This window comes from Acanthopagrus latus, chromosome 10 (assembly GCF_904848185.1).
Source record: "Acanthopagrus latus isolate v.2019 chromosome 10, fAcaLat1.1, whole genome shotgun sequence".
Classification (NCBI taxonomy): domain Eukaryota; kingdom Metazoa; phylum Chordata; class Actinopteri; order Spariformes; family Sparidae; genus Acanthopagrus; species Acanthopagrus latus.
In genome coordinates this window covers 20,405,539-20,419,632 of record NC_051048.1, presented here as the reverse complement: position 1 = coordinate 20,419,632, position 14,094 = coordinate 20,405,539, and the positions used below count along the sequence as shown (strand labels likewise).

The 14,094-nt window shown below is 43.9% G+C and overlaps 1 protein-coding gene across 5 annotated transcripts in view; it reads left to right on the top strand.

Annotated features, from left to right (window-relative positions):
- The window catches only part of adgra3 (adhesion G protein-coupled receptor A3), a 128,361-nt gene that overhangs the window by 7,747 nt on the left and 106,520 nt on the right, over window positions 1-14,094 (top strand). For 3 of the 5 annotated variants that reach the window (XM_037111937.1, XM_037111936.1, XM_037111935.1), the window contains exon 4: window positions 11,042-11,118. The exons of the other annotated variants lie outside the window; for them this stretch is intronic. The gene's annotated coding sequence lies outside the window, so the exon portion shown is untranslated. The remainder of the gene's footprint in view (window positions 1-11,041; window positions 11,119-14,094) is intronic. 5 annotated transcript variants of the gene reach the window in all.

Here is a 14,094-nt window from a genome sequence, read left to right as displayed (position 1 = left end):
TTCGGCTTGTTGCTGAGCCTCCGGTGCTGCAATGAACAGACGATCCGAGAAATTTAACCTTGCAAATGACACAGGTGCAGGTGCATTTTGAAAGATTCAATAAGAATGCATACACAGAGTGCAGATCAATACTCAACTCAACTTCATTTATACAGAAGCTTTCGTACAAATATGCAGGGCAAAGTGCCTCGCCAAGCGAGATGAAAACAGCACCGACAGAAAAAAAAGGTTGAAAAATGCCACAAGAACGTACAGAGGGTGGAATAATAATAGTAATAATAAAAACCAGAAGAACGCTGAGAATGCTGTGTGTGCATTCTTGCTCATCAAAAACATTCTGCGAGACTTAAACATTCAGCCCAGTCTCACGGCAAACAGTCTAATAGACCCGCCCGAAGAAGAAGAATCCCAGTTTAACAGAGAAACCCTGATCTCAGTGCTGTGGAAAAGCAGAGTTAAACATTCAGTTGTATTATTAAGCAGGCAGGTTTTGTTACTGACTGATCTAGTCAAAAGAATATTTCCCCAGTGGCGAGGGAAGACAGATACCAAGCGGAGGAACTTTGACACGACACTGGACTAGCAGTGTAAACTTTTAGCGCTCTTATTCCAGCGTTATCGGACGATAACGACCGGGGAAAACAACGTCTCGTCATGTTGCGGTCGCACAAATGCAGACAGAAAAGGCACCAATCTATACGCAGATGGTGCCATTTTTCTATAATTGTTATACTCAGCAAAAGCAAAAGAAAGCTGCCTATTTCCATTTTTAAACCGTGTTATATTTGCTCTCTGTCTGGTCTGGTATGCAGCCGGCAGCTTTTTAAGGTAGACCAAACAAGAGAGCATTGCAGCAGACGAGCCTAGAGGTTTATAAAAGCACGCTCCAGTTTTTCTTGCTCGGCCTGAGAGAGAAAACGGTTTAACCTTTGCAATGTTTCTAAGATGATAAAATGACACTTGGGTAACATTTCTAATGTGAGCTTTAAAACTGAGGTCAGGATCAGAGATGACCCCCCAAGCTTTTTTTTTTTTTGACCTGATCCTTGAGAATGAGAGGTTAATGACTGAAGGTGGAGGGAAAATTGCTCTCTGTGGGCTACAGGGTCACTAGGCTGCTCTATATATTTAGCTTTGTTTAGAGCATTTGATGTTGCAAGGACCGGTACATTCAGCTGTCAGTGTTTATCCCCTGACTGCAGTCCAACACAGACACTTATTGTATATTTCCACTAATGTATGAACACTCAGACACAGTCACATTTCACTGGTAATGCTTCCCAGAACATACCGGCCGATATAATCGATGGCTTTCTAAAAATATTTAGACTACGGAGGATCAATGCGCGAGATCATTCCCATTCTGCTCCGATATGTATACACAAATAGACCATTGATGGTATTGAGTGCCCTCAGGCCTCTGCAGCCGTGTTGCCTCGCTGTCGAGGAGATGCTGCTGCCAGAATCAGAGCGTGTAGCCACTACTACTATATCTGGCTCCTCTTCCCTCGTGCACGCAGAGCTTTTTACATTTCATAATGCAAGGTTGAGCTTGTCTCGCTGAATATAAAACCTCAGGCTTAGAATAATGCCTGTGAAAGGCGGCGCGTGCCCTGTCAGAGACACTTTCCTTTGCAGTGTGATTATGTTGGGAGATTTCTCCTCCGCCGCAACTTTCAACAGAGGATGTATTTTTCACTTTCTCGCCCAGATGTTGCCGAGTCGTTTGCATTAGGCTTTCTTGTGAAGCTATCTGATCGCTATCCGACTGTAGCTGCACGTAGGGACGGTAAAGAAGTCTGGAAGTGACAACTGTTGTGTGTTGGTAGCACAGCAAATGACCTGATTTTCCACTTCTATACTCGGCTGCTCTCCTCCCTTCTCACAAGCAGTGCTTTCTTTCTTTTTCTTTTTTTTGTCTGGTAAATGAATCATTTCAGTCAAACGTTTCAGTTAATCCGATAAATTCTCAATCAGGTTCAATAAATAACGCGTGCTCGTTTCATTTGTTTGTTTCGTATGGCTTTCACAGGGTCATGATGTGTTGAGAGGGGTCTACTCAACTGTGTGTGTGTGAGAGTGTGTGTGTGTGTGTTTCTGTTGTTGTTCTGCGTGTGATCTGGGGAAGATCAGCTGCTCAGTCAGGGAAAGTGAGAACAGGTTTGCATTATTATGTCCTGGCCACTGTGGAGAAGTGGGAGAATGAATAACTGACATTAAATCTACCGCACTCCTCCGTGACTGTTTGTGTGCCCATAAATAAATCGCTGTCAGCAGTAACTGAGGAATCTTCTGTTATTATTTTGCTCGATTTGGATCTCTCACCCTTCACTTACCTGGGCAGGTGGTGGGTTCCAGCAGTCGCTGGCTGTAAACAGATGCAGGAGGGAGGCTGAGGAGGTGGATGAAGCTAAATCTTCTGCGGTGTAGCAGCACAGATGCACTGTTGGGCATTTGTGTTGTGCACTTACAATAGACTGAGAGCCAAATTGTTTATCCTCTGCAGGCTTCCCTGTTGTTCGAGAAATAGGTCACGGTCACATATGATTTAACAGTGTGTGGAACGTGACAATAAAACTTCCACACCCGCCCGAACTGGACTTTTATATTCATTTTTTCATGAAGTGAGTTACCACAAACTCATCTTCACTGCTTGATGACTCAATTGTGTCTCATATTGCACATTTTTCACAATGGGTAGATGAATAAATGTTTCAGGCTCAAGTTTGTTATCAGATGCGAGAAAAAAAACACACACACCACCACAGAGCCCACATTACTACGTCTCCGCTCACCGACTGGTCACATTTGAATGAACTTGGATGTTTTTCTACCTCAGAGTAGTTTGAACCACTTTTTCTAAGTTGCTTCAGTTGAACGAGGGTAGCTTTGCTGTAATTTGGCGACTCCAGCGTGAAGAAACTGGCAGCTTTCAAACTGGCTTCCCCAAATACTGATGGTGACACACTTTTATAGGAAGGCTAACTTTCTGTCTGTTTCCCCTCTCTGTGTTTTCTTCTCTTGGCCTCTTTGGTTGTATAAGCCTTCACCGAGAGTGCTGGAGTGGGTAGCTTTCCTTGTTCCACCATTGCCAGTAAACAGGAGGATCTTGCTGTCACAGGCAAACAGAACCGCCTCTTCTTGGAGTTCTCTGTCCTGATTGGATAAAGTGAGCAGGGACATTGGTTACTGACCAAAAACAGTGACTCCTGTTGGATTATAGAGCTACTAATAAGCTAACACATAAACGCATATCTCACAGCAGCTTTAAGTATTGCTTCAATATAAATATGTATTCAGTAAGTCCTACAAAAGTCCCGTCTCTGCCATGCATACACACACAACTGCATCATTACTACCCGCATCACACCCACAATATATGATATATTAAATAACATGTGAACAGAACAGTGTCTTTGTGAGTGTTTGTGCCGAGCTGGCTAGCGTGCATTCCTCAGCAGAGATAAACAGACACATAATTGGTAACGTTTTAATCGAGCTCGGAGCGGCTGCAGCCTGAAGCTGTCGGCTTATCACTGCAGAGGTTAACTGACATGGGCACCGGCGTTTTCAGTGGCATTAGAGGGAAACTTCAGAGTCCCTGTGTTGTTACAGTGCACTGGACACAATACTGTATGTCAGCCTCTGCTAATCTCAGGCAGTGTAGCATCATTATTATTATTATTATTATTATTATTATTATTCGGGTAACTCCTCACTGCACTGAGCTCCGACCGATGCAGCAGTTAGTTCGGCGGAGTTGTTCTGCTCGTGCAACGCTCTGGATCAAATCTGAGCGAGCTTGACACGAGGCTTTTCCCGAGCTCACGAACCCCCTCGGCAGAGATGCATTTGAATGAACAGACACTGGAAATAAACACTCTAAATTCAAATAAATCTAAATACCGATGCAGGAGGGAGGCTGAGGAGGTGGATGAAGTTAAATCTCCTGTAGTGTAGCGCACATGCACTGCTGGGCATTTGTGTTGTGCGCTCACAAGTAGACTGAGAAACCAAATTGTCTATCCTCCACCGGCCTCCTCGTTGTTGGAAAAATAGGTCACGGTCACATATGATTTAACAGTGTGCGGAACATGTGACTATAAAACTTCCATGCCTGCCCGAGCTGGGACAGGACCCCATTGATCTCCCTCATCTTCATCATCTCAGCTTCATCCCATCGCCCGTGTCCCCCTGACGGGATTTGTCCAGCAGCGTTACTCAAATGTGCTCTCATCAGCAGGTTGGGAACTTAAAGATCACGTCTGTTGACAGGGGATATATGGAGGGTATTACAGGATGGAATTAACCAGCTCCACAACACTGCTCGTGACTTCGCTCGCTATCAGCGAGCGTTGCTGTGGCTGAGCCGTCCTTCCTATGGAGCTCCTTAAGCCAACAGGCAGTTTGGGCAGAGGAGCATTTTCCATTCCTTGCTGCCCTCCTGACCCCCTTCTTCTCCCATCCTGCCTCCTACAGGGAATGCTGCTGTTACTAAGCAACAAGCAGGGAGGGGCTAGAGCCATCATGGAGGGCAGCTGCCTTTTGTCTGGTTATCATGAACGCTATATTCATGATGTAAATATGCTTTAAGCCCATAAAGTCTTAAGCTTTAGGAGTCTCAGTCTAGAAATAATGTGTTTCTGTAAATTCCCTGTTTCATATTTGTATAATATTGTTAGGAGATAACACTAGTCAAGCATTTCTTTGGTGGAGGGTTATCCCAAAGTGCATGTTATTGTGAGAAAAGCATTAAATAAAAATTATGTTTTGGCACAGTCCATTGCTCCATTTGCTTCCCCCATTAAATTCACTCAAATTCACTCATGTAGGACAAGATTTCTAATTGCCGTATTTAATGTGTTAATGATTTAATTATTCTTTTAATTAATTTGTTACGACTAAATGATTGACTTAATTCAAGGGCTCTTGGCTTGTCTTTGGGGAGGGCGGGGGCAGAGGGCTCTGCAGATGACTTACTGATGCTTTTCCTTATGAAATATCTGAGAAAGAAAACGGGAGAGTGAGAGGGAGTGATGCAACAAATGCATGCACATATTTTCTCAGGCAAAATTAATAGTCCCCGTACTTTTCTTCGTAAGACAGAGTTTTTCGTAGTAAGTTTGCAAAACTGTCCTGTTTATTACAAGACTGTCATAGAAAGCGACACTATTTTCCCTCCCCAGTGAGAAATGACTGTGGGCCTAATCTGAAGTAAACAGACTGGCGCGGCCTCGTGGGGGGAGGGCGTTGTGGCTTCTCACGCACATCAACTGCCCGGGCTCAGCATCAAAGGGATCACCATTTTTAATTGAAATGCTTTTTAATGTATAATGTTGTTCATTTATTTAATTTAGATCCAATGGCCACGGAAAAGGAATTGAGCTGGAAAGGTCAGACAAAATATAAGCATTCCAGAGCGCACCGGCTCGATTAGTTTTTCAAACAAATCTACCTCCGCAGACTATGAAAATGTGGCGTGAACTTTTTTTGGCGGCTGCAAATTGCCTCAAAGTTTTATTGATGATAGAGTAAAAACCTCAGTTGATGGATAAAGAGGCTGCTGTTCAGTATGCGGGGGATACAGTGTTCTGTTGAAGGGATGCTTTTATCTCCCTCCTTGCAGCCGAGACCCTACATTTTCTTTATATGTGCCATGTGCAGCTTGTCAGCAGATGTAAATCATTGTTTTACCGTCAATCCGCAACACTTACGGACTCATCCTTTAGAACAACGGTGCGTGTCATTTGCATGGTATACGATGCACGTTCATTACTATGATCACGCTGCATTTTCTATGTGGCGGTGTGAGGGTCAAAAAAGTAAAGATCATAAATTTAGCATGTTTTATGTGCGTATCACCTCCTTAAAGAAGTAGTTGGTGAGAGGTAACAAGCTCATCTGATTTCTTTCCAAGAGTGAGATGAGAAGATCAATATCAATATCAAGTCTTTATGGTAATTATCAGTGGCAGACTCAGGATGTTTGAGGGGCACCAGCGCCCAGAAGGTCAAAAAAATAAATAGAAAATGGGAACAGCTTGCCAGGCTCTCTCCAAATATGCGAAATATGCTCACCAGAAGCTGAGATGTTCACCAGTTAACATGTCCTGTCTTGTTTTTTTTTAAATCCAAACAGAAACAGCTGCATAAAGGTTTGAATTTGTGTTTGCAGGAGGGAGTTGGATGGTTATAGAAGAAGTTATTATACCTACTGTCATTACTGTTTGTGCATGGATTAAACCAACCACACATGGTTTTCATTTGGGCTTTAGAGGTGCTGTAATGGATGTTTTTTAACCTCTATTTCTTGATGCTAGGCTAGGCTAATTATTATCTCCCATGACTGATATCAAGCTTATTCAACCCCTTCAGAGACAGCAAAGTGTTTCTCCATCAGCAATGACTTCTTGAAGGAACTCTTCCCTCTTCTTTATGATATGGTTTTAAACTTCAAGTCTCTTTAGTTCAGTGTTCTCCAAGTATATATCTACATAGAGTTCCTTGTTAGTTTAGATGAAAAGCCTCTTAATCGTAAGATCGCTAGCAAATCAGTACCTGCACACTTAGCTGCAACCCGAGACCATGCAAATGTGCCTCATATTTCTGTTTTTCTCCCAACCTAGTGAGCCTTCCTGCATGCTGTAGCTAACTCGCTTGATGGAGAGGCACAGGATGTAATCTGGGATTAATTACTGGAATTCACTGCACCGCACCGCGCCTCTCTTCTCCTGGCGGCTCTGAGGCATCTGGTGGTGTCCGGGCTAATCTGGATGACAGTGGATTTGTGATGGCAGCTGTAGGATGCAGGTATCACTTAGTATACGCGTCGCCATTCTGAACCCGGGAACGTGCGCGCACGGAGCTTTGTGGGATAATTGTCGCAGCTATTGTATGTTGGCAATGTGTGCAGGTGTATGTCTGCGTGTGTGGTTTGTATTCATGCAAACACGTTTTTGGTCAGGCAGGAGAGTAGGTGAGTAAGTAGCAGCAAGTGGGAAAAAAAAGCCTGACAGGAGGCCCACGCAGGCTGTCGAGCCACGGGTGTTTACAGTTAAAATATTTGCCTGTCTTGGGGATCTGAGAAGCGCGAGATAAGGCAGAGACAGGCCCTGTCATGAACAGAACTGTCTGTCTCCCTCCCACCCAAGTCCTCTTTATTAAAAGAACATTGATTTCTCTTAGCCTTTGATAATCCCCCCCACCGGAGTCTAATCAAAACACATCAAATGTTTGCCACCAAGGACAACCACGTCAAAAAAATTCCTCGCTGGCTGGCTGCCTTGTTTTCCAGCGCTGCTTTACTGCGGCGCGTGTCGTGCGATGTGAGGGACAGTGTGAAAAAGTATTTTTTGTTGTTGTTGTTTGGATAGCCTAAAGTGACAAATCAGCAATCTTGTGTTTAAACTCACCTATTATTTATTTAGTTTTTTAAGTAATTGCATCAGTACAAAAAGTTCCTTTTAGCTGCCTTCAGTCTGCTGCTTTCTGCCTCACCCAGCAGAGCTCCTCGCCTTAAGACACACTACCTGTTTATATGTGTGTGTGAGCTTGTGCACTTCCTACCACCACAGGTTTTATTATTTCGCCACGTTCCCATGGTGACAGGGTGGTCCACATCAGGAGCGCGGGGTGGGTTAGAGCCGTAGCCTAAGCAGACATCTGGGCTTGTCTCCCAGTTGCCGGGTTGGGCCCCTCCTGGGCCTGGCGATGAGCGAAATTATTTTTAATGGATCTTCATAAAACCATCTGTATGAGCGCACCTGCACACTGGAAGGCTATCGACAAAATGATTATGACCGCGGGACCCAGAAATTGCTCTAAAATGTGTAATCATTTTGTTTGCTGTATCCACTGCCTCCCTTCTCTTTCATGTATCTGTATTCTTTGGGCCCGGTTCAACAAAGCAAGGTTATTTTCCTCCTCTTAGGTCTATGGCTCGAACGATTTCCATTTAGATTTGAGGCACTGTTTTTAACATATAGCAGGTCCCTGCTCTGCATTCAGGGATGCTTTATATTAAAATGTCATGCAAATGGGTTGCCTGACCTGGCCAGAGGTGCATTGTCTGCAATAAATAAAGGTTAATTGTGGATGTTAATTCCCACAGATTGTGGATATAATGAAGCTGAGTTGCCATCCAAGTTCTATAATGTGCCGCTATTTTTCAAACAGCATTGACAGTGGTTGGCAGGCATTTTGGCGGCCTGATGAATTCTCCGATGCAAAGTGTGAATTCGGTTGAACAAAAAAAAAAAAAATAGACTTTGTCCAGTTTTTTGTTAACACTGGCACTATGAAAATAAGCCATTACAATGTCTCTGATTTGCAATCATTTCCTTTTCATCTTCTACCCAAATCATAGATCAGTCTACCACTGTGTCCCTTTTATATCATAATTTCAAATGCTGAGGGGACCCAATACAATCTTTGCTGACAGGTTCAACTGTTCCTACCACACATTCCCCTGTTACTTCTCATCAAATTTGATTTGTATGAAGATATAGCTGATGTTTTATTTATTTCTGCCCTGTGAGACAACCCGCAGGTACCCTCTGGGTGTCATGATTTATACGTACGGAACAAAAAAACGATGGGAAAAAAATAGAAGAAGACAGCCACTGTCCTTGCACCTGCTGGCGTTAATGAAATTCAATGAGATGAAATTTAGCACAACCTCTATTGGGGTTGGCCGTATCATTTTGAAGTGCTTCATTACAGCAGTGGTGGTGGCCTGTGGGATATCTTCATTTGGGACGTGGCATGCCTCATTCATCACTATAAGATAAAGAACCAAAGGCCACGGTGTCTGCCACACCGCTGCAAACTTTTTGTTTTATTTAGTCACACTAGTTGCATCACTTCTTGAACTTCCGAACAAGGATTTCAGAATCAGTCAAAACAGTGTGTGTGCAGCTGTGTGTTACAAACAATATTTCAGGGCGCCCCGGTGGCTCAGGGGTTTGAGTCCGACCTCGCCTCATGTCGTCCTTCCTTTCCTCTCTTGTCATTTCCGGTCTCTCTTCGGCTGCACTGTCCAATAAACCCGTGAGAAAACAAACAAAAATAACAATAATGCAGCATTACAGCTGTGTGTGCTGACTCCCATGGGTCCCTTTAGAAGACTCGTGCAGGTGTGTGTGTGTCTGCTCGTGTGTGTGTGTGTGTGTATGTGTTTGTGCGCGCGCTCATGTGTGTGTCAGATCTATGAATGCCCCGCCAGACTATTACTCTTTAGAGCCAGATGTTCCTCTGATTGGAGGATGAGGAAGCAGCGACGAAGAGGAGACAACCGAGTAATGAGGTTCGATGAATCAGTCACCCCGTTCTACTCGCTCACTTTACAGTGCCGTTTGCCACTCCACTACTTTGTTCCTCTAACTCCACTGTGCCTCTTATCTCCCTCCCAGATTTGTCTGTTTTCTCGCTTTTCTCCCCTCCTGCATGCTCTCTCTGTCTCCATCTTCTTCCACTCAGTGTGTCTCTGTCTCCTCTCCCACCCCCTCCATCCCCCCTGCCTCTTACTGATGTGGAGGCAGATGCTTTGGGCCCCCAGAAGGAGAGCGTCTCTGATATAAAAAGGCCTAATGAATGGGAGCCGCCTGTTTGTGTGCCTGCCGCCAAGTGGTGCAGCTGCACAGGCGCTGGATGGCACAAACAAAAGCCTCCCCCGTCCCCTTCTGCAAAATTTGCTGCAGAAGCCGGGATGTGGCACGTGCGCGGCCTCAGATTGAGGCAAATGAGTTAATCCATAACAAGGCCGAACACAAAAACAAACAAGTGGGCTTTACTCGTTTGTAACTGCGGTCCAAAGGGCTTTGTCCCAGCGTAAGGTGAAGTAATGGATGAGACAAAGCCACTAGATTATTTCCACAACCTCAGAGTGTGCGCGCTGTAACCTCACGCTGGGGTAACGTCTCTGTGTGTTCAGTAGCTATTTTCGGTTAATTACTCCTAATGAATTTGTGTATCCTTATTGTCCTCTAGAGCACTGAAGAGTGGTCTCCTGTCAGAGGGTGGAAAAAAAACCCAAAAGCCATTTTGTCAGTCTCTAATCAATCTCCCAGGTTTTGATTGATGTCTGTCTGGGCTTCTTTCTCTCCTTTTTTTCTGTGTGGCAGGGGAAGTATTGTTATTTTCCCCCTTTTGTTTATTTCATTATCTTAAAGCTTTGTTGGGGGTGTAATGGAAGCTTAGAGGAACAGGTGATGGGGCTAATTAGTCATTAGCGAAGAGATTAGGGTCCCAAATGACAAGTGCATGCTTTACAAGGTCATAATTTGATTAAAGTCGCTGCCAGTTGATGGGAGAAGCTACTGTGAGATGATTAACTTGTCCCCCCCATTCTTCTGTCTCTTCCTCTCCACATGCCACCAGGATGATCTCTAATTTTATCACATATATAAGCGAGTATGTGTTTGTCAGTTCATGTATGACAGGCTGATGTACCATAGACAGGGCCCCAACTAATAGACTGCATTATGATGAGCTGGACAGTCTGCACTATGAACACCAGTTAATATATGTGAGATTGTTTCTGTAAATGTACTGTGTTCACACAGCTGGCACAGCTGGACCGGGACGATATCTCTACTACACTTAGAAATGTCCAAACTGCTATTTCTTTCAATTCTGTGGGTAAAATTTGCTGCGGAAACTGTCAAGACACATGGCTACACGTGGCAAAATCAATGTTTTTATATTTTTGTGTAATTGTAGTGAACAGGTAATAATGGATTCTTTTGTGAGCTTCAGAGAACAATTAAGGCCTCCTGGTTCAAGTCTTTATGCTAAGCTAAGCTAATCATCTCCTGGCTTTATAACTAACGGACAGATATAAGTCCTGGTATGAGTAAGACAGTAAATATATTCATATTAAACTGTGACGACCATGAGCCTCAGTGTCTGCAGTTACTTATTTAAGTGGAAATAGTTGTTGCGTGTCATTCACCATCTCTGTTTCTCCCCTTTAGTTGTTAGCTTTGTACTGTTACTGTCTTTGGTGTCAAATGTCTCAAAGTTTTTTTTTTTTCCTCTCACAGACACCAGTCACAACAAATAGCGTTGAATCATTTGATGCCCCACTGGACGCAATGTACGGACAGAAGAAGCTGTCAAGGTACAGTAACTGTGGTTCAGTTGGAGAGTGAGTGTGGTAAAAAAAAAAAAAAAAGGCCCTGTTCCAAAGTGTGTCAGTGTTGGGATAATCGAATAATCAACATGACGGCCAGCATCGAGATATACAGCTGTCCGCAGTGCATCTGATGCAGTGGAGGCCGGTGTTTACACTGAAAACAATAAGGTTCTCTGACGCGCACAGTAAGCCGCCGGTGTGCTGTGCCCTTAACAGTCATGCCTTTGATGGTGCTTTTCTTTGACATGTGGATGAAGTTGACTGCAAATAATACTGCAAGCCTGGGTGCAGTTGCATGCATCGAAGCAAATGGCTTTTGAATTTGCTCGTGAAAGAATGTGACATCATCAATTATACTTGGGTCATGGGGTCAGAGCAGCCTCGAGGCACTGTATCCTCCTCCAGAGAGATGCCTTCAATCGTTTTTAAGCTTTCAGGCAACAAGCGACCGCAATCCTCCCTCAGCTGAAGACGCGCTGAACACCTTTTTTGTGATATATTATAGAAGTACCAGAAAGAAGACTGTGACACGTGTGATCAGTTGGCGGGTGAACAGATGAGATCTTAGGAAAGGTTTCCTCCTCACTTCTGTTTTATGCAAACCTTTACTGTCAATAGGTAGACCATGCTTGACTGGCATACACTGGAGAAACTGTGCATATTTTCAAAGTGTGCAGTTCTTCGCCCTTCATGCATGTGCCCTGCCCTTCACCTTTCCCCCGAACCACCTTCTCTCTCCATTGTTTACTAGTTGCTGTTCTCCATGATCAAATATTGATAGAGGTCAGTGGCAGAGTAAAGTCACCCCATCTCAATTTTTAATGTATAATATAGCACCACAAATGGTGTTCCCTCTACTTTAATGCTTTCCAAGGCAAATACTTCCCTACCGGTCCCATTGGTTCAGGATTCAGTTTATAAATATGTTCCCCTCAGGTCCATTGAAAACCACACCGCAGCTTCATATGTAGTGAACCATGCCACCAGTGAATTAGAAATACACTCAAACCTCCTTCAAAAATCGAAGAGAGTCAACACATTTCCACCGCGCATCCTAAGTGGCCTTTTGGAGAAAGTAATAACCTTGAATAATCTTTGAAAAGAATGAAAAAACTGGAGCGGGGCACAAATGGGCGAAGGAGGCTCAGAGAGGCAGGTCGGTGGTGGTGGTGGTGGTGAAGTGGCCAAGTGTCAAAGAAGCCATGAGTGAGATATTGAGTCCATCTCATTTATGTTTAATACCCACATGGATGAGGAGTCAAATTGGAGATGTGGGGGTCTGTTCAGGCAGGTCACTGAGCATCGCAGACCGCAAGAAAAAACATGGACAGAGAGACAGAGTGTGTGCATGTTGACTTTATGTTTGGTTGCATGTGTGAGTAAACAGGTTCATCTGCCCTCTGCTAAGTTGTGTATCTTTGTATCTTCACGTCCTCTCCCATCGCTGCCCATATCATCGCAATTCCTCCGATTTCTACAACAATACGAGACAGAGGTGTATTTTTAGGATCGCACCAGTGAAGGGATCTATTTATCTGCTTTTGTCGCTCCTTTTTCTCTCTCTATCCTCTGGCATGGCCTCGTTTATTCTGCCGCCCCCTTGGTGAAGAAGCAATGGCTCCTTGAGGGTGTTAGTCGCCACAGCTTTAACAAATGAGAGTATCTGGAATGAGCTGCGGGGCCGGAGCCACTCCGACAGATGTAGCTTAAGCATTTTAATACCCCGCCACATTTCCCTTGCACATGCTAGACACATGCAAACCCATATGTTCAAACATTCATACCATCTCAAAGATCCTCAAAACACTTAATTACCAGGTAAGCACATTTATATTGGATGAGTCTGGATTATGGGCTGCATCCACCAGGGTTTACAAACAACATATGATTAGAGAAAACACGTTTTCTTTTGGAGGCATTTCAAGCCTGTTTTTTATGGCGACGGTGGAGAAAAGAGAGGAAATGAAGGAGAAATAGATGCAACAAAGATCCCCTGCTGGAATCATACTGAGGGCATGATTCATGCTTTGCGTCTCAACCCCTAAGCCAATCACGTGCCCCCTAAACTATGATTATGACTGGCTCGGTTAAGGCAGCAAAAAATAACCCCTCCATACATCTTATGAGGCGTGTAAAGATACGTGGCTTTAAATGATCATTTTTCTGGTTTGGCTTTTACACAAATGATTTTAGTCATCTCACTAGGTTTTTCTAATTATGTCTACTCCTCCCTAAAAATGTTGGTCTTTTACATTACTGGGAACCACAGATAATTTCTTATTCACAGTCAAAGTTATAACACACATGTCGTATCACATTCCCGTTACATGTGTGTTCACTGACTTTCATGTCAAGAGGCGAATGTATGAGTGGTAGCAGGATGACTAGGCTCGACCGGACAAGACAGCGTTTGAACATTTGTTTGTGGGAAACCAGTGGATGTATTTAATGAGAAGTCAGGACTTCAGGCAGGATGTTAATGCAAGACGCCTGACAAACTAGAGGCTACTGATTGAGACGCCATTTTAACGTTTGCTAGCATGGATATTTCTGACGAGATGTTGGGAAATTAGAGAGATGATAAACCGGAAACCACTTTTCAAGAGAGCATCATAAGATTTGTAAGAATGAAACCACTGGATATTTTTGACCTGAAGTCAGGACATTAGGCGAGATGCTAAATGCAAGATGGCTGACCAACCAGAAACCACTGATCTAGATGGAATTTCAGCATTTGTTAGCATTAACCCGCTGGATATTTTTGATGAGGTGTCGGGGCATAAGGCAAGATGACTGCCAAGCCAGAGACCACTGTTAAAGACTGCTTTCCAAAATGTGTATCATGAAACCACAGAGTGTTATTGACGAGACGACAGGACATCTGGTGAGATGATATGGATGCTGGATGTTTAGTTTTTTAAGGGCCTAAACCAAACCAGACTATAAGCTCATATTGTCAGA